Source organism: Crocodylus porosus, unplaced genomic scaffold, assembly GCF_001723895.1.
Source record: "Crocodylus porosus isolate Cpor-Errol unplaced genomic scaffold, CroPor_comp1, whole genome shotgun sequence".
Classification (NCBI taxonomy): Eukaryota; Metazoa; Chordata; order Crocodylia; family Crocodylidae; genus Crocodylus; species Crocodylus porosus.
Genome location: NW_017728910.1, coordinates 5217618 through 5239734, shown reverse-complemented (window position 1 = coordinate 5239734; position 22117 = coordinate 5217618). Strand labels below are relative to the sequence as shown.

The 22117-nt window shown below is 46.5% G+C and overlaps 1 long non-coding RNA gene across 1 annotated transcript in view; it reads right to left on the bottom strand.

Annotated features, from left to right (window-relative positions):
* Window positions 1–19978, bottom strand: part of LOC109308372 — a 38487-nt gene extending 18509 nt beyond the window's left edge. The window contains exons 1-2 of the long non-coding RNA XR_002100592.1: window positions 19873–19978; window positions 1573–1713 (exon numbers count right to left, since the gene is read on the bottom strand). This is a non-coding gene — a long non-coding RNA (uncharacterized LOC109308372). The remainder of the gene's footprint in view (window positions 1–1572; window positions 1714–19872) is intronic.
* Window positions 19979–22117: the final 2139 nt, after the last annotated feature.

Genomic DNA, 22117 nt, shown 5'->3' with positions numbered 1-22117 from the left:
GGGGAAATCAGGAAGCAGAACGGCCTGAGCTCCCCCCGGTACAGCACTTTCAGTTCAGGGTTGGAACAGCATGGCAAAGTTCATACTGTTGCTGCCTGTCCCGGATCTGTCCTGTGGGTAAAGAACTTTGGCCTCTAGTTTCCTTCGCGCTTTACAGGAACAGTGTATTTTCTTCTATATTGTTATCTGGTGCTTTAAATAGTACTACTTCAGCAAAGGGGAAGGCTGCCCCTGTGGTTAATCCGAGAGTCGATGTACTCATGTTCTTAGCCCAGTCCTGCCCTAAGCTTTTTGTGTGACCCTGAGGAAGTCTTGTGTGACCCCTAGGAAGTCAAGTGCTTTACTCCATTTTAGGCACATACCTGAAGGCATATCAACAATCATCAACGTACCAGCTGACCTTAGCAGTCTTTTTTGCCTAGTGTAGGGGGGCAGGAGGTCCCTTCCAGCCCCAAACATCTATGAATCTATGACTCTATGAAAAACAGGGTACAGTGCAGGGTCACGGAGAGATGCTCAACCTTGGTGAGGTACCAAAGCATTATGGTGGTGCTCCTCCCACACTAATGTGGCTACTTGGCTTCTGGTATCAGAGCTAACTCATTCAGAATTAGCCTGCATATCTCTTTGCAGCATTGTATTGTGCTGTTTAAATGAACCTTAAGCGGTCTCATTTTTCACACATGATGACTATCCAGGAGTTCTCACAGACAAAGACCTCATAGATTCAGAGATGCTAGGGTCGGAAGGGACCTCAATAGATCATCAAGTCCGACCCCCTGCCTAGGCAGGAAAGAGAGCTGGGGTCAGATGACCTGAGTCAGACGCCTATCCAGTCTTCTCCTAAAGACCCCCAAGGTAGGGGTACACCTCAGCACCTCTGAACCCTTTCCTCAGAGGAAGCTGACTCAAGAGCATCTGATCCTTTGATAACTGAGGATGAAATCCAGCCTGGCTTGCAGTGGTAACATTTAAGCCTCATAAAGCACTGAGCCTAGAGGCTGCTACAGTTACACAGGATTTGTAGGTCACTCCTGCTTGCAGAAGTGATGACTTTGTGCTTGCCTGCTTGGGTGCAGTGTGTAAAGTAAGTTTGAGGGAGAGGCTTAGGATATGTATAGGCTCCAATATCCTATGAGAGCTGAAGTACTGTTTTGCTGTACAGTGGGCTGCACTGTAGATACACATCATTGTCTTGGGGTGCAGGATTTCACTCCTTGAACTCCAGTTGATTACCCAGACTTTAATGGGAGGAATGATTCTCCACCTGAGTGAAGGGCAAAGCAGTTTGGGACCCAGTCCCCAAAGTAAGGAAGTAAAAAAGCTGGCTGGGAGGAGAGCTGAGCAAATTTAGGGTAAACCAGGGATATTTATGGGATGTGTGAGACATGGGGTAGAAATGCCATCCTCAGAGTAGAAAACAGTATGGTATACATGGCTGCTAACTGGAAGTGAAATGCCCACTTCCATGACTATAAAATGTAAGCAGCAGTAAATAGTGAGAAACAGTTTGTCAGCTTCCTTTCCTGAACAGGAGTCAAGTTCAGAGAGCCTTGACACATGATGACTCACCAGATCTGCAGATGGAAGTTGCATGCAAAAGTTGCTTTTTCTGGAGCAGTGTCAAAAATCCCAAGCTCATCACTTGGGATTTTCATTGTGCACACAGTGTCCTGTCAACAAAGGACAACATTCACCACGCTCTCACCTAATCTGTGAAATAGAAATAAAAATCAGTGTCAAATGTACTTACTCCTCTTTGGGAAAAGGTTCAGAAAGAGAAGACAGCACCCAATTCCTGAGGATATCACTGAACTACATAGGACATACACACTGTGCCAGACAGGGTGTATACGACCTATTGCATGCAGAACTGCAAATATTTGAGGGACAATTAATTTTTCTTGCAAGGTACAGGCCTGATCAAAAGCTCAGAGATGTTCATTGATTTTGACAGGCCTTGGAACAAGACCTATATGAACAAATTACAGTATCCAGCTTAACATTTATGCAATTCCAGAGGCTTTCAGCTCTACCAATGCCTTGTTGTGTGCACTTGTCAGGTGACTTTCCAAGGAATTTGCATTCTTCACAAGGCTTGGATAGCCAGTTTGGGGTCTTCAGAAAACCAGAGGATTCTTCAAAGCAGAACACCCATGCTTTGAAAATTTGCTTTTGGCTGTATGTTAGCCCATGCAGATTAACACTTTACATTTGTCAATCAGGTATGGGTATGGTATGTTGAGAATGGCCACACAAACCAGATTTGGGCTACAGTCAGGTGGGAGGACAGGCGTTATGGATTTTCTTTTCAAACTGTTCCTCCTAAAATCACTCTACTGAACCCTTGAAGAAGAGCAACTGATACTGCTCTCAGCTAGGCAAATGTCAATTAGGAGCAATGGGTTTACACCCAGTGTAAAACCAGTGTACCTACAAGGAAAACCAGACCTTCCCCTTCATATCCCAGAGCTGAATGGTGTGTGCCCCTTTTTGAGTCTTAAGAGTTTGCACTGAAAAGGCTAAGTGCCTTACTCTATGCCCTGACTACTCAGGCTGCAATGTATTATCTCATCTTGTGTGGCACACCAAGTACCTCACCTGACAGCAATCTCCACTTTTCCACAATGACAGCTGCAATGACTGAGTTTGTTAAACCCATGGAGGGAAGAAAAAATCTCAAGTTAATCTTTGTCTCTTGAAACGTCCCCAAATCCATGATATCAGCAAAGCTCAGGAGCCCAGCATAGCAGTGTGACCGAGCTTGGTGGGGTGCTTTGCTGCCTTAGAGCTGCATTTGAGTTCCTGCCAAAGGGCTGCACTCCAGCTGCCAACACCTACTTGGCTTTACGTCAGCCCTGAAGTCAACAATTACAGTGAAGGCCTCGGTTGCTAGGGTGGATGAGTTGACTGTAAAGGAGCTGAAAGGGGTGGGGGGTGGCATCTCACTATATACAGAAACCACCCAGGTCTCTGAAAACTGCTTTTTACACCAGGTGTTCTGCTCCTTACCTATGTGTCCCAGATACTAACATACCAGTGCTATGAAAGATTGTGGTCTAAGCATGTTTCAAAAGTGTCCCAATGGCAAACAAATCTTCAGAACAGCCCCATTCCTTCTAGATGGTTCCAGCCCCTCTGGAAAATGCTTGGAAAACATAATCTTACTCATATAATTCATTTTCAAGTCTTTTGTTCTCACCCTCAGTGATGATACTAGGGTTATTCCTAGAAAATAAATTACTCAGAGTCCAATCCTGCAAGGTACTGGGTGGGTTCAACCTCCTATGGAAGAGAAAAGGAGGTTGGGGGCTCCCAGGACCTTCGCAAATCAGAATTAGTCATGGGTATGTGAGAATACTCAAACCCTCATTCAGTATAAGGAAGTCTGACCTATCCAAACCATATATACATGCCAGCTCTTCAATCCAGAACAATCTCTTCTCTTTCAAGCCCGAAGTCAGAACACATTCCTTCTGTGCGGCTCTTCACAAATGACATTCTGAGATTCCCGTCATGTCAGTCCTATCTGTACAGTACTAGATATCTGCATTTTAGTGGGGTTTGATGCAGGCCAGATCTCTCTGATGTGTTTGCACATCACTTGCTCTAAGCTGTGAGTGAGGCAAGTATTAAGAGCACTAAACATTTATGTGGGAAGGAAACTTTGCCTCTGGCACATCTGTAATTTGATGCATCATGTATGATGCAGGACTATTTCTATCAAGAAGTGGTCAAGGTATCACAAACTTGCAAGGCAAGTGAAGTCATACTGTCCCTTGAGGGATGAACAGCAGGAAGGGAAAGGCAGAAGAAAAACACAGAAGGAAATTCTTGATAGGTAGCAAGCAAAAGTTGTTACTCCCTGAAAGCTGAATGTGCTCCAGCTCAAATAAGCTGCCCTTGTTCCAGTTCTTATGGGCAAGTATCCTGATCCCATATAGCATGAGCTTTGAATCAACAGTTAATTATATCAGACCACATATATTGCAAACTTTGTGCTGATGAAGAACAGCACTAAATCCATTCATTCCTCAAGTGGAGACTATTCAGCCTCAGTGTGACATGTCTGGCCCACACATCAAAGGGGTTTTAAAGAGTCCCTCTTTGTAAATGCAGGGCAACTGGATGCAGGTTGAGCCTATGGGAATAGGTGGGTGCATACAATATGATTTCTGAAGATCTAATGTTAGAAACTTTCATCTCTTCCTCCCTCTTGTCCCAGTCATGATTCTTCAGTGACAAATAATTCACTTCTTTCACTAACTAATCATCTGTAGCATAGCCCACTATCTGCAGCATCTTCTAGCACCAGCGCCAGCTCAATAGTAACTCTGGGGTAATGACTGGATTTTTAGTTATGTATTAACCTTGTTCTTGAACTGGCCCCTGACTAATGAGCAGGAGCGCTGGGCCTTAACTTGTAATTGCACTGGAGAGATTCTGAAAGGAAGGCTCGCCCTGAGGAACTGCTCTATCTACAACAAAAGTAGTAATTGTATACTTGGTGCTGGGGCTAGTTACATAGTAAATGAAATCTGCTATATGAATAGTTTTGTGTGTGATGCAGATTGTTATGAGTCATAGGGTGGGCGATACTCTCTGTGAATGACTGCTGGGTATTCACGTAAATGCTGGTGAATCCCAGCAGCTTTCTGAATTCTAGAACTTATCATTACCTGACTGAATCATTACCTGCCCGTGCCCCAGGACACAGACACGAGAAGCACATCCAAATGAGTGCACGTGTGGTATGCAGTACTGCAGATGGGTCCGCAGTGCCAAACACTGCACATGCCATGCATGCTAATTTGTAGACACCAGGAGATTCTGATGTAAAAAAACCCCACTCTAGAAACAAGTGGGGTGGTGCCTATGGCAGCAGTGTGCGCTGCCCAAATTTGGAGCTTGGCAGATCTCTGATGCCAGATCACTGCTGCTGGGACCCCGGAAGGCCTCCTGGACCCCAGATAAGGCTCCTGGGACCAGTCCAGGTATTGGCACCAGCTTCCCCTACCCCACCTGGAGCAACTTGCCACATGCCAGAGCATGAATGCATGGGCATTCCCCAGGGCTAAGTAGCAGTGGCACAACTATGTGCCGCTGCTATTTGTCCCTGGGGAAATATACATGCATGCTAGACTGGCCGCGCCCGAGCTGTGTAAAAAAAATCTATGCCAAAGAACTTCCATGATAAACTACATGGCAGAAATAACACATAGCAAAGGATTTCAGCTAAAGGCCTGCAAACAACATGCATCTTGAAAAGAGTCAGTTAAGCGTTTGGCAACTGCTCGTGGAAAAAGGATATGTCCATGGAAAACTAGGATCAGTTCATAAACAATTCCCTTGTTGAAAAGTGGAGTTTACTCACACTAACTAGTACTGGCAACAAACAACTGCGTTTGTTGTGCTGCCTCGGTGTCACAAGCACAGCTCTGACACCAAGGCAGATCACACATAGATATGTGCTTCTTGTGTTTCCGCAGCTAGCGCACAAACGGTCACAAGAAGATCCCACACGTGCAAAGCCACATGCACATGGGCAGAGGCCCCTGAAAGAGCCCTGGGGCTCTACAACGCAGCATAACTTACTGGGCAGTCAAACCGTGAGCGGCGGCTGTCTCTGTCTGCTGGGACCTGGGTGTGAAACTGTCACCCAAACAAGTAATAATATTGGCTCACGGATCTCCAGAAACAGCCTTTCCTTTTTTCTTGCCGGCAGAAGAAACCAAGATGCCCTTTGTTTCCAGTTTTAGCACATTAATTACAGTCATCTTCTAGCTGCGGTAACTGATTCTAGGGTTCCCTGAGGAGAAGACGTGGTGGTTATTTTTAGAGGCAAGTACAAAAAACAACAGACACCAACAAACAAGATTAAGTTGGCAACTGGCAGCATGTGAAAGCAGTAAGGCAGTTTTGCTACCTAGTTACACCCAGGGCTTCCATAAATCACGTTTGACATCTAACCTCTCTGGAAATTATTTGGCTGTTGCTGATTATCTTGTTTGGGCGACTTTCTCAAAACACACATGTGGTTCTTTGTTCGAATCTTTATGGTGATGAGAATGACCATTCAGACCTAGTAACTTACAACAAATATTACAGGGAACACAATGCTTTACACACACAGGAAACAGCTGGATAATAAACCAGGTTTAAACGGGTTCCTATAAAAGCCAATGATTCATGCAAACTAGCATTTGTATAAGCAGGATCAGCCTTAAAGTTCCTTTAGGGCTTCCAGTGCCCCAAGCCAGACTTAATTATAACAACACCCCATGTGTGGTCATTCGTAGGAGACGTGCACCTGAGAATTCCCCTTCTGGCTCAGGGCTCTCTGCAAATACCCAAAGGTCAGCCCTGTTTATTACATTCAGCCTCAGCAAGGGCATGCAGAGTTTACAAAACACAGGGTGGGGGGCATATTTCATCTCAGTTTTCTGCTGCCAATTAAACGCTTCTTAGCTGACCCGGACATGGAACAACAGTGATCTCATATGTCAGGAGAGGGTAATCCGCATGTTATTAATGGTTTTCCTTGCTTTATCTCCCTGGAGAGTTTGAAAGCTGATGCAGAAAATATCACTAACAAGAACATTTGAGCAGGACAGAAAACACAACCTCCCCCTTCCACCTCCCTCTCCAAGCCAAACACAATGACAAAGGAAAATCTGCCGCTTGATTCCAGTCCCAGCCCCTCGGAGTTAATAAACATTCTTAAAGGAATCTGCACCCAAGCTTCAGAGCATGCAGGTTGCCAACTGGTTATTTTTCAATACAATAAAATAATGGGGAATACATATAAATTAATTTCCGTGTGGCAGAAACTGGGAGGTGGAAAAATGTCCTGCTTGGATTCACCAGTGCAGGAGTGTTCCTGAGAGTCCAGTTTCCATAGCTTTTTCATGTCCACTTTGAAATGACTCAAACAACAGGGCTTCCCCACTCCACCCTTCTCCTGGGAAACTATTCCACCATTAATCAAGCTTATAATCAGGACATTTTCCTTTCTAAATTGGCAAAACTTTTCTTTGTTAAATGTCATCCCATTGCTCCTAGCTCTGCCTTGGACCAGCTTAGATGATTCCACTTTCCTTTCTTCTGTTTACCTCTAGGTTTTTCTAGTGTGCCCATCACCATGGTATTGGAGTTGTTGCGACCTTCAAACATTTTGGACAATAGGCAAAGGGAGGCTGCATGTCTAGTGGTTAGAGAACTGGCCAGGGCCTTATTCCATGGGCTGCCCTTGAGAAATGTTGAGTAAACCATGTCACCTTTCTGTGTTTAAAGCCATCCAAAGGCATAAGGGGATGTATCTGAGCTTGCTTTACAGGAGAAAGATACAAATAGCATACTAAGTAGTGGCACCAGGGTCTTCCACTGCACACCATGTACCTGGGGTCACAGGCTTGTATAGCCCATGCTGAAGCCTGTGCTGCTACAGCTAGCTTGCTACTGGGAGATTAGTTTAAAGTAGGCTGGGCTGTGTCTACACTTGTTGCAATCACACTTGTGCACTGCACAGTACATGCCCCCTCAGCTTCCTGGGTTGTAAAAGGGAGGTAATGCTTGCCCACCCTTGTAGAGTGCCCTGAGATCCTGGGATATAAGGCACCTGAAGTGCAAAGCAGGAGCCGTGTTGCATGCTGTGCTCTGGGCTGTGGTTTCACTTGCTCCATGGTGGACACACCTAGAAGCTTCACTTGCTCTTGAGCTGGTGCTTGCAGCTCCTGCACAGTAGCTGAAAATGAACAACTGAAGAATCTTGCTTTTTCCTTGGTGAACCTGGAATAAGCTATTTGAGGCTAGCTACACACATTAAAAAAGCCAGAAGTGAAATCAATCCAAGTGCGGTTTAGATCGACAGTGAACAGAACAAACATTTGCCCTGGGGGATCGGGGGGGAGAGGGAGAACAAACCTTAGACAGTTGACCATTTTTAAAATAGTCTACATGTGCTGAACTGCTGGCCTGTTACAGATATAGACTGATTTCCAATCACTTATGCTAATAAAAGAGTAATGTCTGTACCTGGCCTGCCTGAAGTATGCAGGGCTAGCCCCTATCCTCTGTCTCAGCTTTCATTCATTCTGAGTCAGGGGGTCACTCACCAAACAGACTGGCCAAGGACTGCAGGATCCCGCTCCTCCCCCTTAGGTCTTCCTAAACCCACTTCTGTTTTGTGTTCAAATGCAAACAAGTCCCTTGCCCCTCTCACTGACCCCTGCTGCTAGAGAGGGGCAGATCTTTATATTGTTGTTTGTATTATTCCTTCAATGAGCAAACCCCAGCCACCCACAGAGCTGTTGAAAAAGCAGCTTAACTTCAATTCCCAAATACTTGCCTCTGCACAGCTCTTCTTTGTACTCATGTCCCCTCCTACTCAGTCTCCCAGCACAGGCCTCTGTTAATGCCATATCCCATCTCCTCCTGGAGGAGTGGGAAGAAGGGGCTCTGTGCACTGTGGAGGCAGATGGAAGGGGAGCGGAGGAGGGAAGACCTGGGCTTGCAAAGCCCTGATTGTTTGCTCCCAAATGCTGAAGTAGCTTAATCTATAGATAGGACAGTGCACTGACAGAGGAGTTTTAAAACACCAGCCTCCCCACCCTGACATGATGGCATTTCTCCCTGAACCAATTAACTGCCTTCATGGCCCCCTCTCCTAATTAGCAAATCCCTGCTTCTGAGGAGGCACAAACCATCAAACTGCCCCTGTAAGTAGCATGCTAGAATCTCAATTGCTGTCAGAAACCACACTTTATCTCCAGGTCCCATTCAGGAGACATGATCATGCCACATCTGGGCCAAAACCCGCTAGATAAGAACACAGTCAGGCTTTTAGAAAGTTGCAACCCAAGGCCTAACCATATAGCTCAAGTCCCTCTCGGGGTCCTTCTCAACAAATGACACTCTCAGGTACACATTTGCAAGTTTCTTTACTATAATGTCAGTCTTTGCACTTGGGGAAAAGGTGGCTGTTGGTGGATGCCAGCAGGGTAAGGTGTATTAGCAGTTGCCAGCAGACAATGCTTGCCTTCAGCAAGACTCAGGGCTTCCTGAATTTGCTAAGCAGCGAAGGCAAGGGACTGCCTGCCTTAAACTGTTGTACACAAGCGTAGCCTCAATTTAACACATGCTGGACAACGTAACTGCAGTAACAGCAGAGCAGGAAGCACATAGTAGCCACCACAGCCTCTTTGTCCCTGCCTAGCATAGATGGACTGTGCCAGGTGTCATGCTGGGAGTGAACTCCAGGGCTTGGCACTAGATATTTATTTTCCCATTTGTGACTTTTCCTCTTCCCTCATGATTCAGCTCTTTGTATTCCACTGCACAAATGGCTGCTTGCCAAGGAGCTACAATCCAAGCTCTGAAACTGGGCTGGCCAATTCTTTACGCCTATGACTGGTACCAGAACCTCGTTGCTTTGTGCATTTGCTTGTTTAGCTGCACGAACTGAGCTGTCAGTCACTGGACTACTGCATGCCCTTGCCAAAGCACACTGAAGGGCACATGAATCCAAGCTTTTGCATGTTTAAAAGACTGTCTGACTATAAGCAGATTCAGAAACTTGGACACAGGCCATTTCAGATGAGATTTTATGAGCTTCTTTAGAAAATCTGGCCTCAGTAATGTAAGGATGTGGGCTGAGGTGCCAGCAAATTGTCCTAACCAAATCATTGGCTCTGAAGGTGGTGATTCTGTGACTCCTGTGATTCCTGCAGGGAAGGTGCTTTTAAAACATTCATGAATTTAGCCTCACAATACTGCTATCTATGGGCAGATCTGGGATTCTGAAAAAAGGGGGTGCAGATGGTGTGGCACATCATCATATATACCATAATACATATTGTTCTTAAGTTAAAGAGAAACTAGATGTTTTACTAATATGCCAGGGGCTAGCACTATACTGTTGGATATAACTGTTGGAATGTGTACCAATTTGCCAGATTACATATATATAGCTTAAAGAAACACAACAAACTAGGCAAAAAAAGGTAAAAAAAAAATCAAAAGATATTGTTTCATTAGTCCTGTAGTAATTAGAGTTACATGCACATCTCTTACTCAAACATGTAAAACAAAATCTAGCCCTCTTGAACATCCTGCCTGTGCCTCCAATATACTACACTGTTAGTCATTTCTACACCTGAGTTAGTATTACCACACCTGAGTTAAGGTTTTTAGCTACAGCTAAATCATCCTGCAGGGCCATGGAATAGAAGGGAGACATTACCAGAAATGGCTTACAGACAGCAAAATTGCAAAAAAAAAAAAAAAAAAGGGTCGTTTGAATAGTGCAACATCAAGACCATTAAATAGGAAAGAGGTGGTTAACATCCATGGAGTGGGGACAGATTAAGAGGAATCAGGGAGGTGACAATGACCCATGAAGTCAGTAGTCTCTCAGCACTGCCTGACAAGAAATGTGGCTGCCCTTCCCAGAGTGCTGGTTTTATATTGGGTGCAGATAGAAGTGACAATTTTCACCCAGTCTGGCCACAGAAAGCAGTTTGTAGCCATGACCAAACACCGTACATGGCTGCAGGCTGCTTAAAAATGACCAACTGGATGAAAATCTGAACCCTCGTTGCATGAGAGGTCAGATGAAGACATTTTAAAACAGAGTATCTTCTGTAACTTCCGTCTGTGCTGCCTGCCAGCCTGTCACTGTTTTCAGAATAGGAGGGGGGAAAGCTAGAGGAGGGAGTTCAGTCTGGGGTTTTTTCAGCCCTTGCTGGAAGGTGGGGCGGGTGTATTGAGGTCCCCCATGGGGGAGGACTCCAATTCACCCACCCCACCCTCCAGTGCCGGCTGGGGGAAGCCCTAGAACGGGCTCCCTCTTGGTCCCTTTCCCTACTCCCATTCTGAAAACAAGAACAGGTTGGGAGAAAGGGGAAACCAGCTGTAGGCTGACACCCAGCAGCTAGAAATCCCCTCTCCACTGGAACCAACAGTGAATTTCCATTTGGTCTGGGGATCATTGTAACTCAGAACACTTCCTGCAAAGCCCTCTCACTTACAGCAGGGAGCTGCACTTACCTTTGTGCCCAAAGTTTGGGTGGAGCAAGAATCAAAGTGGTGTGCAACTGTAGTACTGCATCCACCCTGGATCCACCCCTGTTGCCATCTCATAGAAGTCATTCCCATTTCATAGATAAGACAACTAAGGCACTCTCAGCCTGATCCAAAGCCTACTAAAGTCAGTGGTATCTGTCTACTGATTTCAGTCAATGTGGAACAGTGAGCCTGAAGCAGTACTGAAAACAAATCCTAGACCACCAGAACACAAACCTGTTTTAAGACACAAAATCATCCTCATACCTATGCTTGAAGAAGTGGAAAGACAATTAGATCCATACTATCATAGATAATCCAGAGACCGACTTTGCTGCAGACAAGGAGAAACAAAAACAGAAGCACATGGTACCAACCCCTGCTGCCCTGCATCAGCACCTGTTATCTTCTCATACAAACTGTTGCTGATATCAAGAATAACCTTAGGAAGTGGTCTGACTAAGGCGTTCCCCCTGCCTGGGAACGAAGCAACAACATATTAAAAATTTACCATGCTTTCTGAGATAAAGCAAACTTCAGATGTATGTGGTTCCCTGCTCGCCACTAGAAAAACAAAGATGCAGTGGATTGTGCAGGAGGGAGGAGCTACATTTGTTAAGAGACAAAGCTATCAGAGTCCACCAGCACAAACTCCATTTTCCAAGAGCTCTTTTTAACCACTCCCAATACATTGTGGGGCTTCGATATTAAAAATATGCCCTTGAAGTCAGAGGAGACAGAGGGTGCTAGAAGAGGAAAAAACTTGCTCAGAAAATCCAGAAAGAACAATCTGATGTGTGACAGGCTGAAGTCTTGACTCTGTTTTTATTAGGGCCAAATACTTATTCACCTATTTTATCTAGGGTAAAATTTGGTGGGGATTTTAACCCAGGAAGAATTAAGTCTGAGTCAGCAATTGAGGATAAGCTGGGGTCATACTAAGGATAAGCTTCTGGTCATGCTACTGAACCTTTGCCTAGGGAGCCCCATGTCTCACTGCCAGACAGCTAACATAGTACTCACAGAATCATAGTATCATAGCAAATTAGGGTTGGAAGGGACGTAAGGAGGTCATCTAGTTCAACTCCCTGCTCAAAGCAAGACCATCCCCAACTAGATCATTATCAAGCTAGACCTTAAAAACCTCCAAGGATACCTCTGTAGGTCACCCATTCCAGTACTTCACCACCCTTCTAGTGAGAAAGTTTTTCCTAATATCTAACCTAACCCTCCCTTGCTACAACTTGACACTATTGCTCCTTGTTCTGTCATCTGCCACCACTGAGAACAGTCCAGCTTCAGCCTCTTTGGAGCCCCTTCAGGTAGCTGAAGGCTGCTGTTAAATCCCCTCTGTCTTTTCTTCTCCAGACTAAATAAGCCCAGTTCCTTCAGCCTCGCCTTAGAAATCATGTGTCCCAGCACCCTAACCCTTTTTGTTGCCCTCCACTGGACTCTCTTCAATTTGTCTACATCCTTTCTATAGTATGGGACCCAAAACTCAACACAATACAACAGACGGGGCTTCACCAGTGCCAAACAGAAGGGAATAATCACTTCTCTTCATCTGCTGGTAACACTCATACTAATGCAGCCCAGTATGCTGTCAGCTTTCTTCACAACAAAAGCACACTGTTGGCTCATATTCAGTTCATTGTCCACTGTAACCCCCCGGTCCTTTTCTGCTGCTTAGCCAGTCAGTAGGGCTGTGCAAAATTTTGCCCAGAGTTTCATTTTGAAGTTGTTTCAATGTGTTTCAAGCTTGAAACAGCAAACTTGAAATGAAACAAAACTCTTCAAAACAGCTTCGAAATAAAACAAGGGGACTCGAAACATTTTGAAAGTTTCAAAATGTTTTGAGTTTTGAAGCCAGGCTTATTGGCTTCAGTGCTGGTCCCAGCCAGCAGCACCTGCCTCCTGTCATCCGGCAGGCAGATCAGGGGCCTGCCTGCAACCCTGGGAGGGCTGCAGGGGCTGTGCCGGAGTCCTATCGGGGGTGCAGGCCCCCAATCTGCCTGCCAGGTGACAGATCAGTGCTGGGTGCACCAGGAAGACTGCTGCTGCCACTGGCCCCAGGCAGCAGCACGTGGCTCCTGTCATCCCATGTGCAGGTTGAGGGCACACAGCCCCAGGAGGACTCCAGCATAGCCCCTGCAGCCCTACTGAGGGTGCCGGCAGGTCCCTGATCTGCACGCGGGATGACAGGAGCCAGGTGCTGTTACCTGGGACCGGTGGCAGCAGCAATCTTCCCAGTGCTGGTCTCAGCCAGCAGCACCCAGCTCCTGTCATCCGGCAGGCAGATTGGGGGCTCACCCGCATCTCGGGGAGGGCTGTGGGGGCTGTGCTGGAGCCCTCCTGGGGCTATGGGCCCCTGATCCGCCTACCAGATGACAGACCAACGCTGGGTGCAGCCCGCGTCCAGCGCCGGGAAGATTGCTGCTGCTGCTGGCCCCAGGCAGCAGCACCCAGCTCCTGTCACCTGGTAGGCAGGTCTGGGGCCTGCACTGCCAGGAGGACTCTGGTACAGCCCTTGCAGCCCTCCCAGGGGTGCCCGCGGGCCCCCGATCTGCCTGCCAGCTGACAGGAGGCAGGTGCTGCCACCTGGGGCCAGCGGCAGCCAGGGCTGTCCCTGAGGGAGCGAATCAGGGCCCAGGCCCCAGGCCCCATGCTTTGGGAGGCCCTGCGGAGCCAGGCGAAGTGACTATGGAGACTCTGCACTGCCACCGGCTTCGTGTCGGGCCACTCACTACCCCCGGCCCCCGCTGCTGCTGGCGGCAGCTTCTTTGCATCCAGGGTCCACAGGATTGGGGGCAGGTCCCCACATGAACTGATTTGCTCTGGTCCCCACACTTTCAACTCGGTGCGGGGGGGGAGCAAGCAGCCAGACACAAAAAAGCAGAGCCAAACCAGAGTCAGGCGCCAGGAAACAGAATCACAGCGAAATCCAAAGTCAAAGTCCAGAAACACCAAAAATCAGGGTCAGGAACCAGGTGAACCAGAGCAGGAACCAGGAGCCCTGCCACAGCAGAACTGTTGACTGGCCTGCAGACCGAGGGCCCTAATGGGTGCTACATGGACAGTGGTGCTTCCAGCAGCCCAATGTTGGTAGAGTGAATTAGCTGGGGCTTGCTACAGGTATAGCTGCTGCGGTACTTGGCCCAGGCTGGTCTACCTGATCAGCACCCCTGACAGACTGGAAGAGAGAAGAAGAAATAAATAATAATGATTTAGCAGCTCCTTCTGTCTGAGGGTCTCAGGGCAGCTGGCAAAAGCAAGCAGGTATAGTTTTTACCAGGCATAGAGGTTATGTGACTGCCTTAATCTCTATTATTTATAATTATCTTTAGTGTGCTGGGTAAAAATAACAACATTAAAAGAATCATGCTTCATGATATAAAACTTTCAATCCTAGTACCCAGCTACACAGTATCTGTAATTGTAACCTTTCTCTCAAGCACCTTCTCATTCTACTCTGGTTGTATATGTGTACATATATATACACATGCACAGTGAGGCCTGCTATGACAATTTAAGCACTTTTTTTGTCCAGTGCCACAGATGCCCTTGTGCAAAATATTTATCAGTAGCTATAGCTACAGTACGCTACATAACAAGGAGCTCTTTGGTGTCAGCAGAGCTTGTCATTCTTCAGCTCTGAAAGCCTCCACCCTCTCTTATGCACCATGTCCTGACCGTATGCCTGGGACAAGCTTAGTTTCCTACCTGCCAGTGAAACAGATATCAAACAGGGTGGGCAGGACAGAGAAAAGGTAGTGACATCTGCCAAGTTCCAGTCACAAAAAAGCTCCTCCCACACGAAAATTCAAAATGAGATGTCATTCCTAATGATTCATGCAAATGTTAAGAATACAGCTGGGCCTGCCATGTGAGCTTGATTTCTTCTTCAGTGGGGAAAAAATAGATGGTGGTAACTCCTAAGCTCACAGAGTTAACCCCTCACTGAGATTAATGATACTGTTCACATGTTGGCAGGGGTGGGGGCATGGTTTCAGCCATACTGCAAATTCAAGAAGGCATCAATGAATGATGATACTTGGTTCTGATTTTGAGGGATTTCCTCACAACTAACAACCAAAGACTGCAGCGCTGGTGTCATCGGGAAGGCGTTGGCTTCCATGACTGCAGCCCACTCTTTGGCGAGAGAGGCAGCGAGCTGCTGGGAAGGAATGGCCTCTACCTCTCTCCCCTGAGGAGGAGGCTCTTCTCAGCCAGACTGGCTGACCTGCTCCACCGGGCTTTAAATTAAGCCCGCTGGGGGACAGCGGGGACTACCGCCACTCCTGGCCCGCTGAGCAACCCTTGCAAAGCCAGTGGGCCAAGGCACTTAAAGGAGCCCACCCCTGCCCCAGCCCTGGTACAATCTGTGGGCACAAATGTCAGGAGCTTGGGGAATAAGCAGGAGGAGCTCGTCCTCCTGCTCAATGCAAATAATTATGATGTTATAGGGATAACAGACACCTGGTGGGACTCCACCCATGACTGGACCTCAGGTATAGATGGCTATACCCTGTACAGGAGGGATCATGTAGATTAAAGGGGCGGGGGTGTAGCTCCCTATGTTAAGGAAAGCTACATGTCCCTGCAAGCTGATATTGGTGACCAGGGTGGGTGAGTGGAGACCCTCTGGGTTCAAATCCATGGGGAACACGGCACAGGGGACACAACGGTGGGAGTCTACTACAGACCTCCCACCCAAAGTCCTGAGCTTGACCAGGAGTTCGCCCGGGAACTGACTGAGGCTGCTTGCTCCAAGACCTTGGTTGTGGCTTTTACAGAAATAGATATTGGAGGTGGTGTTCTGATTTAAATACCTTGGAATCTATTTTAATAAAAACCTGTGCTGGAATAACACATTGAAAACTTAATAATTAAAGCAAAACAAGCTATGGCTGGAGTTTTATCTTTATATTAAGACTGGTAGAAGGGTGGTACTGGTAGCACTAAAGGTCTATAGATCTAAGGTAGAGTACATTTTATTGCATGGAGAAGAGCTACAGGATGCTGACCCTATGATTTCTTCAAAAATAGAAAAAAAACTTAACTTTTTAAGGTGGCCTTTATTTCTACCCAATTCAGGTGATCTGAAAAAGGGCTGGTTAACGGGAGTGCTTCAGTTAAGAACTTTACATTATTGGACAAAATATTGAGCCTTTATCCCTAGCAGATGCACAACGAAGTGGACCTGATGATCTCCCAAGGTCCCTTCCAGCCCTAATGTCTATGAAATCTAAGTGTACTTTAGAAGCCTTTCCCCTTCCAAACAAACCCTTACATGACTGGTTAAATAACATTCATATTGTTCTCTAAATGGCATGGGAAATGTGCTGACAGTCATTGACCCAATATTTTCCCCACATTTAAAACAAGACATAAAAAAAGTATTAAAGATACCAGCATACAGACAGATATGCAGGATGTGAGATATTCTCAAATTTCTTCTATTTTAAGATTAACAAAGCACTCCTTTGGCCTAGAAACCTACCTATCTGAATTATAAAACCACAAATGAGAGGCTATTACTAGACTGAGATTCACTCAAATGAGGTGTGCAGTCATTATGGGTAGGTAATGCCAGACCCCACATACTGACATGGTATATTCTTGCAGAAAGAATGAAACAGACCATTTTAAACAATATTTATACTCTTATTTATTCTTTGATGAAATTAGAAGAAAATGGATCTCTCATTAAGCTGAAAATATTAAACTCTGAGTCAATGAGGAAAAACAATCCGTGTCCTTTCTAATAACTCACAGCCCTGGATGTATTTGTCTATATGCCCTGGGTGCATTTGCATTGCTTGCACCAAGAATAAGGGCCAAACTCATATTTTTATTCTATTACTACAGTATATTGTTTAATTAGTCTATTTCTGTACCATTGTATTAGATTCATAGATTCATAGAGTGAGAAGGGACCTCAACGGGCCACCTAGTCTGACCCCCTGCCCCTGGCAGGCAAGAAAAGAGTCACCAACCCTGGGGTCATATGATCCCAGCCATGTGCCTGTCTAGTCTCTTTTTGAAGACCCCCAAGGATGGAGCAAGCACGACCTCCCTTGGGAGCCCATTATGGCTCCCAAGATTCTGGCAGCCCTGACCATAAAGAACCTTTTCCTAATATCCAGCTTAAACCTTCTCTCTAGTACCTTATAGCCACTGTTTCTTGTCTTTCCAGGGGGTGCTCTGGTGAACAGATTGTCACCTACTTCATGTTGCTTTCCCCTTATGAATTTGTATGCCGCCACTTGGAGATGCTGAAGAGGTTAAGGTCCCTTAGCCTTCCCTCATAGGGCCTTCCCTGCAGGCCTCTAATCAGGTGAGCGGCTCTTCTTTGGACCCTCTCCAGGTTGTCCACATCCCACTTGAACTGCAGCATCCAGAACTGGACACAGTACTCCAGCTGTGGTCTGACCAGTGCAGCGTAGAGGGGGAGAATCACTTCCCTGGACCTGTTTGTGAAGCACCTATGGATGCATGACAAGGTGTAATTGGCTCTGCCAGCTGCTTCGTCATGTTGGTGACTCATGTTCATCCTGGCGTCAACAGTGACTCCAAGATCTTTTTCTGCCTCAGTGGAGCTGAGAAGGTTGCCACCAGCCTGTAGGTATGATGGTCATTCTTCCTCCCAAGATGCAGCACCTTGCACTTGTCCTTATTGAATTGCATCCTGTTGTTCTCTGCTTACTTCCCCAGCCTGTCTAAATTAGACTGGACCTGGTTCCTCCTCTCCAAGGTGTTAGCTGCACCCCATAATTTTGTGTTGTCTGTGAATTTGGACAGGATACTTCCCACCCTCTCATCCAGATCACTGATTAAGAAGTTGAAAAGCGCCAGCCGCAGAACTGAGCCCTGAGGGACTCCACTGCACACATTTTTCCACCAACCCATCCACTACCACCCTCTGAGTACAACCCTTGAGCCAATTTGCTACCCAGTCTACCATGTAATCATCCAAGGCAAATCCCCTCAGTTTATTTATAAGGACGGTATGGGATACCTTGTCAAAGGCCTTCTTGAAGTCCAGATAGATAACATCCACTTCAACTCCTGCATCTAAATAATTGGTGGCCTTGTCATAAAAGGAAACTAAGTTAGTCAGGCAGGACCTGCCTGCTAAAAACCCATGTGGGTTACCCCTCCATGTCACATTAGCCAGTGGGCTTCCACAGATATGCTCGATAATTTTTTCTAGGATTTTCCCAGAGATAGAAGTAAGGCTGACTGGTCTATAGTTCCCTGGGTCCTCCTTCCTCCCCTTCCTAAAGATTGGGACAACGTTAGCCCTCTTCCAATCTTCCGGAACCAGACCTGAGCACCATGAGTGCTCATGTATCCTTGCCAGTGGATCAGCTGTGACCCCTGCTAATTCCTTCATTACCTGTGGGTGGAGTCCCTCCGGTCCCGGTGATTTGAATATGTCCAGTCCCTCCAAGTGTCTTTTTACTGTGTCGGCACTGACCATTGGTCAGCTGATGTTCCCTTTATTGGTGTCCATGATGTATGTTGAGGGTTCATCCAGATTCCCATTTAAGAAGACAGAGGCAAAAAACCCATTGAAGAGCTCTGCCTTGTCCCTGCTATCCATCACTAAGCCCCTCTGCCCATCCTGTATGGGTCCTATACTACCCCGCACACTCTTTTTGCTCCCAAAGTACCTAAAGAAGGACTTTTTATTGTCCTTAATCCCTGACGCTAGCCTGAGTTCTAGAGTTGCCTTGGCCTTCCTGACTGACTCCCTGCAGGTGCGGGCCAAAGAAGTATACTCCTCTTTGCTAGCTACCTCCTGCTTCCACTTCCTGTACGCCTCTTTTTTTGCCCTTAAGGTATCTTGGATGCCCCTGGTTAGCCAAAGGGGCTTCCTGGCCCCCTTGCCTCCTTTCCTCTGCCATGGGATTGACTTACTCTGAGCCCAAAGAATGGTTTCCTTAAGGAATATCCACCCATCCTGGACCCTCAACGCATCTAAGTTCTTAGTTTCTAGCACCCTGCCAACCAATCCCCTGAGTCTATTAAAGTCAGCTTTTTTAAAGTTTAGCACCCATGCCCTGCTGGGTATAATGCCCGCCCTTCGCTGGATAGTGAATTTAATCATTTAGTGATCTCTGTCCCCTAAATTGCCTTGAATCCGCAGGTCCCCACCAGGTCATCCCCTGTGGCCAACACCAAGTCGAGCAAGCCATTGTCCCAGTGGGACACCTTACCTCCTGTGTTAGGTGGAGGTCCTGAATACAGGTTAAGAACCTGCGAGAGCACTTAGATCTAGCTGACTGCTCCTCCTAGGATATGACTGGGTAGTTAAGGTCCCCTATGACTACCATGTCTCTAGACCTCACAGCCTCTTTGAACTGCTTGGAAAATTCCTGGTTTAGCTTGTTGTCCTGGTGCAGTGGCCTGTAGTAGACCCCCCCACCAGATCCCTTTCTCCCCGAACCCCTTGGATCCTAATCCAAAGAGTCTCTGCTTGACCACCCTCTGACCCTAATTTGATTAGGGAAGATGTGTACTGTTCTTTGATATAGAGAGCAACTCCCCCACCTTTTTTCCCTATTCTACCTCTCCTATACAACCTATAGCCCTCTACTCTTACCACCCAGTCATGAGAAGAGTCCCACCAGGTTTCAGTTAGCCCTACGAGGTCAAAGATGTTGCTCACTAGCAAGAGCTCTAGATCCTCCTTCTTGTTTCCCATGCTTCTGGCATTTGTGTATATACACCTATACACCTAATTCCCCTGGTGGCTGTCCCTGGTCCCCCCTTAAACTGCTGTCTGATAGGATCTTTGCTTCATACCTGGGCTGATCTTGTGGGTGTCTCTGGGTTCGGTGTTCTGTGGCTAACTCCGTACTCGTCCTCCCTTTCCCCTGATGAACCTAGTTTAAAGCCCGCCGGAGGAGATCAGCCAACCTTAAAGAGAACACATACTTACCTTTGGGGGAGAGGTGAAGCCTATCCCACCCGAGCATTATCTTTGTTCTAATTTAAATTGGTTGAAGGAATAATCTGACTGCATGCTTTTACCAGTACCCATACATTGTGTCATTTCTTGTCAGTTTTACTGTACTGTTTTAGTTAAAGCTGTAAATAAACTGCCTACCTACCATGACTAGCAGAACTTGCCTTTCCTTTTCTTTTAAAAGTTGAGATGGTGGAGAAGTAGCAAGTTGCTTAGGAGATGTAAACTACCACTGAATACTGGCAAGTTTTCAGATGCGATGTAAAATACTGATTAGTCAATTGCACCCATCAGCATTAAGCTTATTAGCCATAACATTTATTCAGGCCTTTCTTCTTTTCTTAGTCGTACAGGTGAGAGTATACTGTAGATAAAAAAAGACCTAACCTATACTTTTACCTGACATGTGAACCAAAATGTCGTGATTATTCAGAAAAGTTCAGGAAGCCATAATCCCAGTCCCTGCATGTTCTCTTAATTCAACCTGATAGAGTCTAGGGCTTCGCCTCTAGGCAAGGAAGAGGATATGCTACTGCCTCCCTGTCTCCTGGCTGGCCGCATACCTGGGTGCTACAAGGGGGAGTACACATTGCACTCTGTGGGCATTTTACCCGCTTTTCTTATGGTACCTATAGGCAGCTAGTCTTGTCAGCTGGATACCACTGACAGGCATGGTATTCAGTAACCCTAAGCCCCCCAGTATGCTTAAGGGAGTCCACCAGGGTACAAGCACAAGCATAGGTAGCTGACTCTGGTTTTTATTTGAGTTTTGTATGGCTGGGCATTTTTTTAAATTCTATCCTTAGAAATTCTACATTTCAGTGACTTAAGCTGGGTGGTTGTGTTCTGGCTATGTGTTAACAGTCTATTAAGATGCATAGGGAATATTTTTACCTCTCCTGGTGCCAAGATGAGGCTAGTGAATGAAAACACTCACTAGACTTACCCTCCATGCTCCAAGCAAGTCTTATTATATCCTTGAGGCAAGCAGCATTAGTCAATCACAGCAGGTAAGATGCTGCTAGGAAGTACCTAGCCAATATTAAAGGGAAAATGGGCATAGTGAACATCCAAGACAAAGGAGAAAACCAGGAAAGGTATCAGGCAGGAATAACAAAGCAAGACAATGTATAAATTCAGCTCACTACACAACCACTACCGGAGAAACACAAAACTGGGTGAGTGATGGTAATAGCAGAACAAGCAACTGTAATGTATGTGTTGTGTAATGTAATGCATTGTGTGCGCTGGAAATGTGATATGAGTGTGTTATAGAAGTGGAGCAACCTTGTGGAGGCTTGCTGACCAACCATGGACTACAAACCCCAAAGGCACCTGGAAGCAGGAAGAGGAAGTGACAAGAAACCCTGCAGAGTCCTGCTGCTGTTGGACTGCAAATCTCAGAAAAACTTGGGGGCAGCAGGAAGAGGAGGGCGACCTCTGATCCCTGGCTGGCAACCTCTGATTCCCTGGGGGCAATCTGCTGAATGAGCTGCTGTGAGCTGGCCTAAATGAGAGAGGAGCCTCTGCACAGCACAGATGAACCACAGACTGACTGCACATGATCTCCGACCCACAGGCCTGCACAGAGTGACTCTGGACTAGAGGCTGGTTCTTGGGGATGCCTCCAGAGGTGGGCAGGGGATCCTATGTGCTGAATGTTTGTACCCCAGCAGTACTGACCACTACCTGTTTACTTGCCCTCTAAGTGTATGTTGATATACTGTTAATGTCTATTTACCTGTATTTGTCCTTTCCCATTGGCCTGTTGGCCTGTGACCCTAACCCCTAGGACACTCAATATAAAGTAAATCCCTCATTGGCTGTAGTGATTGTTCCTGACACTGCAGGGTTTGTTACACAACTCTGGAGACCAGTGAAGTAACAGTGTCCCAGCTACTAACATAACAAAAGAGCATGATTCTGTTATGAGAGGCGGGTCTGAAACAACAGCCCAGATGTGAACACACTGAACACTGCACCTCTCTAACTGTATAGTAGGCTGGTCTCAAACCCTACTTCTGGATGCAGTCTAATGCAAAATGTTTGAAACATCCTCCACCCCACTGATTCAGCCAGCGT